Below are 7,505 nucleotides of genomic sequence, written 5' to 3'. Positions count from 1 at the left end.
CTAAAAGTGACCAAGGACACAGCTCATGTTTATCCTGTGATGTAAGTTCTTTGAGGAGCACTGTTTGCTTCAGGTGCACTAATTAATTTATATATTCATGCAATAAATATTTATTAAGCACAGATTGTGTGTGCCTGGTTTGGTGTTAGGTGCTGGGAACCCAATGATGACTCAAGCCGGGTCTCAACAAGGGTGCTGGCTGGCCTTTGGCATGTTCTCCCTGGGGAGGGAAGATGCCTGGAGGTGGGTGTGGGCTGGGCCAGGCGGGGTGGCTGCCTAGGCCAGTGGCTATCAGAGAGGACAGTCTGAAGGGATATTCTTCAGCAGTAGCAGCACCTGCCCCTCCTGGCAGGACCCACCACGCAGTAACTCTGGTTATGAGTCTCTGGGCTTGTCACATTATCTACAGGCAGCCTGAAATGCCTCCTGCTACACACATCAGCTTCCCTCCATTCATCTTTCAATCTGGAGGATTTACAAAGCTTTATACCATTAAGAGTAAGATCTCAACAGCATGCCGTATGGGAAAAACATGTTTTGCTCCTGCCCGTATACGTATTAGTGTGTAAGCTCCTCTGGGCAGGGACCCATTTCATGTGTCATGTTCACTGTGCAAGGCTTCATTCCTTCATAAGGCTGATGCTTCAGAAACCTGGGTCTATACCTCCATCTGAGATCAACATTTAGGAGTTAACACCAGTTCATGGCTAGTGGTGAGCCATCCACATTTTACAGTGGGGTACATGGGTCTGAAGCCTATTTTATGTGCCCCAAGAAACAAAGACGATGGAGGAGAGAATGCTTGTATCATTTAGCATCAAGCCCTCTTTTTGGCTAAGGAGTAGCAGGGCTGACACGTGGTCATCTTCCTCAGGGACTGGGGGCCATGGCTGCAAATCCTTCAGGGGAGCTGGAGGTTAAAATGTAGGACAGATGAGAGGGGAGGTTGTCCATCTGTGTGTTCCCTGTACCTGCTGATTCAGATGGGTGAGCCTCACTGGGGGATGGTTCACAAAGCATCCAGACTGCCTCTATGGCAGGGACATCACAATAGGGCCATCTGGAGACCGTGGATGGAAAGGGATAAGGGAAATTTCTCCCAGTTCTGCCTTGATGATTTGGGGACAGCTGATGAATCCCGCTCTTTGCTTCTCCTGGCTGAGCCCTCAACTGTGGACCCCCTGTCAAAAGCCGGCGTGAGGGGACCAGCGGGACCAGCGGGAGGCTCAGGATGGCGGCAGGTGGGCAAGGCGTGCTGGGCCCCCTCTGTGTGCGGGTGTTCCCGCCTGCGACTGGTGCGTGGCCAGCGTGGACGTGGTGGAGAAGGAAGAGGCCAGCGCCAGTGCCGTGGTTAGAATGACAGACTCGTTTACTGAGCAGGCTGACCAGGTGACCTCTGAGGTTGGAAAGCTCCTGGGTGAAGAGAAGGTGGACGCAGTCCTTTGTGTGGCTGGAGGCTGGGCTGGGGGCAATGCCAAGTCCAAGTCTCTCTTCAAAAACTGCGACCTCATGTGGAAGCAGAGCATGTGGGCGTCCACCATCTCCAGACACCTGGCCACCAAGCACCTCAAGGAAGGAGGCCTCCTGACCTTGGTGGGTGCCAAGGCCGCCCTGGACGGGGACTCCTGGGATGATCGGCTACGGCATGGCCAAGGGTGCGGTCCAGCGGCTCTGCCAGAGCCTCGTGGAGAAGAACAGCGGCCCGCGCCCGTGCTGGGGCCATCGCGGTGCTCCGGGTTCCATGCCGGAGGCCGACTGGGCTCCTGGACGCCCTTGGAGTTCCTCCTGGAAGCCTCCCATGACTGGATCACAGAGAAAAACTGGTCAAGCTCAGGGAGCTTAATTCAGGTGGCGACGACAAAGGGAAACATGGAACTTACCCCACGTAGTTTTAACTTCTCAGTGCCTGCGAGGGGCCTGCCAGAAAAGCCAATGTATCTGAGTGCCGCCGCATCTGGCCTCCTGTTTTCTGTAATCCGGTTTGTGGTTCGAGATGGTGACACCTGTTTTTCTCTCACCTAATGTGCATTTGCTTTCCTAAGACAAATGTAAATGTAAAATGTTTGTGTGAAATAAAACCGTGTGTGTGTGTGTGTGTGTGTGTGTGTGTGTGTGTGTGTGTGTGAGGTGGGGGGTGGTGCCTACAGATGGCTCCATGGTCCATCTGTATTAACCACCTAGGTTTCAGGGGTGTCTGTGTGGCCCCTCTGGATCCGGGTCATTGTGCTGCTTTTGGAACTGTTCATTTGCCCCTGACAGTGGCTGTCGGCCTGACTGGTTCAGGGATTTGTTGGCACTGGGGACATTTGGGGGCCCGAGTTATTTCTGAATGTTATGTTTCTGTCACAGATGTAGTTTTTGCAGCATTGAATTAAACTGCCTTAAAACGCCTTTTGTGGTGTAAGCAAAATCCATGGACTCTGTCAGGCATCTTTTCCCTGTGCGCTCACCAAGTGTGCGAGAGAGCCACTCGTGATTACTTGGAGTTATCTTCCTAATAAATGCACTTCATTGATTGCGTTATCTTCTGAAAAAAAAAAAGCAAAAATATAAAAGCCTGCATGAGGGGACCCAGCTCTTCATTTAGGTCCCAAAGTAGAAAGAAGTTACAGACAAAGTAGAGAGGAGGAGACAGCAGAAAAGGGGAAAGGTCTGTGGTCCTCCTGGCTTCTCTAAGTGGGGAGAGGGGGTGGGCGCAGCCACACTTACTGCTGGGAACTTTCCAAAGCAGAGTCTCCTGGCTCTTCGACAGGCATATCCCAAAATAAGGAGTCTCGATGCCTCCATCCTGTGTTTCTGACACGTTGCCTCATCAAAAAATGACTCCCCCCAAGTGTTTGTAGCAAATTTGGCTAAAGAGTCATCTAAAGCTTACTGCGCGAGTCCAGCCTGAGCAGTCCTGGCTCACATTTGGGCAGGTTAGGTTTGGCAGTCCCCAAGCCTGTTCATATTTGCTCTCCTTCTCATTTGATTTGATCCTATAATAGCTGCAGGTGGTGGGCAGGGTAGGCATTACTCACCTCAGGTTTAAAGGTGATGAATTTAAGGCTCAGCTCTATTTTCATGATGGAATCCTACAGAGTGCCACCGATGTCAAAATTATTTCACTTTATTTTTTCATTATATGATGCTGTCTGTGTAGTAGGAGGATACTTCAGTGAATGTACCACCACGGAGAGTCCAGCATTGAATTTTACAGAAAGAGAACAATGACTAGCCCAGGTTTAAATGGACACAGCTTGGGGACAGAGCAGCTGGGGGCTTATTGGTGAAGCCATGAGCCCCACCCTTGCTAGAAGGGATCACCCACCATGGTCAGCCTCGGGCATTTCTCTCATTCTTTAAGAGAACAGCTGACCCAGGAGTCCTTTAATCTCTGCCCAGCCACTGATTTAATCTGGTCCATGGACACAGAGATGACTCAGCTAAGTGAGTGCCTTGCCTTGTATCTTTGAAATCTTTCCTAGCTCCTCTCTGAGGACCAACAAGAATGCAAAGGGAACAGGACCCCGGTATCACACCTGCTAAATTTCTGACCAGCCAAAGAAAACTTTATGACCAACAGACAGTACTAGCAGCCACTATAAAGACTTTAGGATGAACAGGTTAGGTTTGGCAGTCCCCAAGGTGTGGCTTGATTTGGCCAACTGGGCACAGTTAGGGATTGAAATAAAACAGCAAGTTAGGTAGGAAAGTAAATTATCTTATGTTACCTTTCTATCTCTGGCCACTTTATTAGGTATTATTTGGATGTTGCTGAATGTATACTCACTAGGTATTGCCATGTACTCACATGAAATTTGAACTCATAAACATATGAGCATAGAAATAAGCAATTTGTTTCAATTATTATGTTATATTTTCTATTTAATATAATATAAATTTTTGGTTAGAAGTTAAGATAAACACATTCATAAACCTATGCATATGAGCATAACCAATGGACACAGACAGTAGGGGTGTGAGGACATGTGCTGGGGAGTGGGAGCGGCTGGTGAGAGGTCAATGGGGGGAAAAGGAGACTTATGTAATATTTTAAACAATAAAGAATTTAATTTAAAAAATAAATCTATGACTTAGGGCACAAAGAGATGTTTCCTATCTCTTTCATAAACTACAAAGGTGACCAGCATTTGTTCTGCTCCTCAACAAAAACGTCAGAGACTGAGCTCAGTCACGGACCACTTACAGGGAAAGGCCAGGACGGCCCACAGCTGGCAGTGTACCGACTTGGCCTGTGTTCCATGGTTCCAGGTGGATCCCATGGGTCTGGCTGGGATAGATAGCTGCTCATTCTGCATTTAGATTTGCATATCCAGGAATTGAAGCCAGCAGTTCTAACACCATAAGAGACCTACAGCAGAAAGTATTTAGATTTGGACCTCTTCCTTATATTTTCTCATTAGAATCAAGAAATCCTTTTACTACATGTGCAGTATAATGACGTGCTATGAAGACACACCCGGTGGGCTTATCATGTACTTACCACAAGGCAGTGGATGATTGAAACTGTAATGGGCAAGTGAAGCAATTGCTTGTCAAATTGTGGGGAAGGGGGCAATAGGGACTGAAGGGTCAGCTTGCATGATAGAATAAATCGGTATTGACACTTGAATGCTAACATACATTTAACACAAAATGTTTATTAATCAGTATCTATTTAATCAGATGTCAATTAGTAAGAATGTTTATATATGTCATTTTAGTAGAAGACAAGGCAAGTGATCATAAACCTTTTTTTATAAGCAAACAAATTAAAATAAACAGCAATTACCATTTTCTGAATACTTTTCTCTTGCTAGGACTTTATTTTACAAGTAGAGGCCTGGTGCATAGATTCGTGCACCCTTGGCCTGGCCTGTACCCTCTCACAATCTGGGACCCCTTGGGGGATATCAGACTGCTAGTTTTGGCCTGATCCCCACAGGCCAGGCTCAGGGACCCCACCAGTGCACGAATCCGTGTACCAGTCCTCTAGTATGCATATGAGATCTTTGGTTAATCTCTTCCCGCCCTCTCCCCTCCCCACTTCCCTCAGATTCATCATCCTGTTCCATGTTTCCATGCCTGTGCACTGAGCATCTGCCCCCTGATGGTCAGTGCACGTCATAGCTACAGGTCGAACAGTCGCTTAGGCTTTTGTATACTAGTATATAGATAAAGCCACATGGTCGATATTGTATCCATTTTACATATGAGGATGCTAAGGCTGAAAGGCTGAGTAACTTATCTCGGGGAGTCACTATTTCATTTCAAAACCCACATTTTTTTTTTCTCAACTCAGCTTCTGTGAAAGCTTTATTCAGAAAAGTCTCCTACAGGATCCATCCAGGGTCCACAAAGATTTTAATTCAATCTCGTATGGTTTTACAGGTACACCTATGTGTATGTTTACATACACATGCACACACGCACACACAGATCTATGTTCACATGTGGAATGGGTTGTAAAGAAACAGATCTACTCTTCACTGCAAGCAGAGACTTCCAGGGGGCACTTCCTTAGTTAGTCATTAAATTCTTAGGTTCTGCAAATGGGTTGTATCAGTTACATGTTATCTAGGGGGATTACTCATGCTAACCAAACTGATTGATAAAATAGGTCTTGCTTTGCCAATTAAATGTCAACAGAAGTGGTACAATTCACCAAATTTCTTTTCCACATTGGGGTGATTGTGGAAGCAAGTGTTGCAGTGGAGCCTCCATCAGCCAGGGAATTTGAGTGTTTGTGCTGAGTTGACCTGTATTGGGCAGTAAAGGGAGAGGGAAATACACTTGCTATTTAATCCACAGAGGTGATGGGGTTGTTTGTTATGTATAAAACCTTGCCTATCCTGACTGATACAAAAAATTGGCTGCTCCCTCTTATGTAGCAATGGTTAATAACTAGTTCCAAGCATGTGAATGAGAGGTACACTTGAACACAAATAAATTTATTTTTTATTGTTGACAATATTATAGATGTCTCCCATTTTCTCCCCCTTTTCCCCTCTCCACCCAACCCTCACTCCACCCCAGGCCAAATAAGGTTTTGAATGCGACCGACATTAAAATCTCCGTGACCTGTAAGCCAACTAATCACAGTTCCATTAATCTGCACACTTGCCCCTCTTTTCAGTGTGCTGGTCCAAGCCACTTCTCTCTGGATTATTGCAACATTCTCCTCGTGCTTCTCCCCTGTGTCTACCTTTGTCACCCAACCTCCTTCCTCACTCAATCCTGGAGTATACCCTTCGCAAAACTGTGTTTTTACCATTTTCCAAACTGATATTTTAGTTATCAGTATATTTGGAGCATCTTTCTATGTCAATGAAATTAATTTTTTCTCAGTGAAAGAGCCTGGCTTGAAAATCAGGGCCAGTCATTTGCCCAAGGCCCTTCCTCCTCACGGGCTGATCCCAGCGGGCGACACCAAAGGGAGGGGCAAGTGGTGACTTGATGTGCACAGAGTTAGAAGAAAAGGCACAGCGTCTCTGCAGGGAATCTTTTCGCCGGGGAGTGGTGTCCTGGTAGGTTTTCAGGTATCCTGACCCCTGGCCCAGTTCTCTGTGCATACAGTCCACCTAATGCTTGCTTACCCAGAACACGGCATTCTGGTTAACAGAGATTCATGGCACACTATTATGTAATAGGGCCATCATTGCATTCCTATGATACCTCAGGTTGTCAGAACCTAAATTAAAAAAGAATTGCTTTGATGACACTTTCATACTCACCTAATTAAATTATTTTTCTTGCAGGATTTTTAATAATAAAGATATTTTATGGATATATTTTGTTATTGAAAACTTAAGACTATAAACTGCTTCATCAAAACTGATAAAAGCAACCCTAAATATAGAGTGGAAAATAAAAATTCATGTTTTCTGATTTATAAATCAGGAAAATGAATCATAGCACAGCTCTTGGCCACCAGTAGTAAGTAGAGGAGCAAGATGGTGCCTGGACAGTGGGCCCCTACACCAAGTGTGCCTGGGACCCACACCCAGTGTTTCCGGTTCCCTGCGTGGTGCCAGTGCCTGGCTGTGATCATGTTAAAACCAAGCACAATAGGTGTAAAACTAATCATGTTCCCATACTTATCACTTTATTTTCCATTCACATGAATGAACACGTGCTGCAGGAGCTAGGTCTATACATACAGTCCCTACAACTTCTGTGAACAAACAAAAACAAAAAAAAACAAGCAAGTGAACAAAAAGAATATGCTTTTCCCCTTTCTAACGTGGAGTGTCAATCTTTACTTCAGAGTAGCCCCTCAGAGAACAGGCTGCAGGGAAGTGTACACCGTGGACGTCACCGTGTAACATGACCCGCGGTTCTCTAAGCTGTGTCTGTGTCAGGGGAAGTACCTGCCAGCTGTTAGAATGGAAGGCCCGCCAGAGTGTGTCTCTTTCATTAGGAGGTGCTCCTACAAAGCTGTATCCAGTCAGCCAGCTCTGTGAAATCTAGTGTTTCACCTGAAAGGAAGCGACTGAATGAGGTTGGAGAAAAGAGGGGCGAGG

The 7,505-nt window shown here is 46.1% G+C and overlaps 1 pseudogene; it reads left to right on the top strand.

Annotated features, from left to right (window-relative positions):
- Positions 1-1,212: 1,212 nt before the first annotated feature.
- Positions 1,213-2,022, top strand: LOC102769520 (annotated as a pseudogene).
- Positions 2,023-7,505: the final 5,483 nt, after the last annotated feature.

The sequence above is a fragment of the Myotis davidii genome, unplaced genomic scaffold (genome assembly GCF_000327345.1).
Source record: "Myotis davidii unplaced genomic scaffold, ASM32734v1 scaffold80, whole genome shotgun sequence".
NCBI classification, from domain to species: domain Eukaryota; kingdom Metazoa; phylum Chordata; class Mammalia; order Chiroptera; family Vespertilionidae; genus Myotis; species Myotis davidii.
The sequence above is the reverse complement of the archived record's forward strand: the minus strand, read 5'-3'. Positions and strand labels throughout refer to the sequence as shown.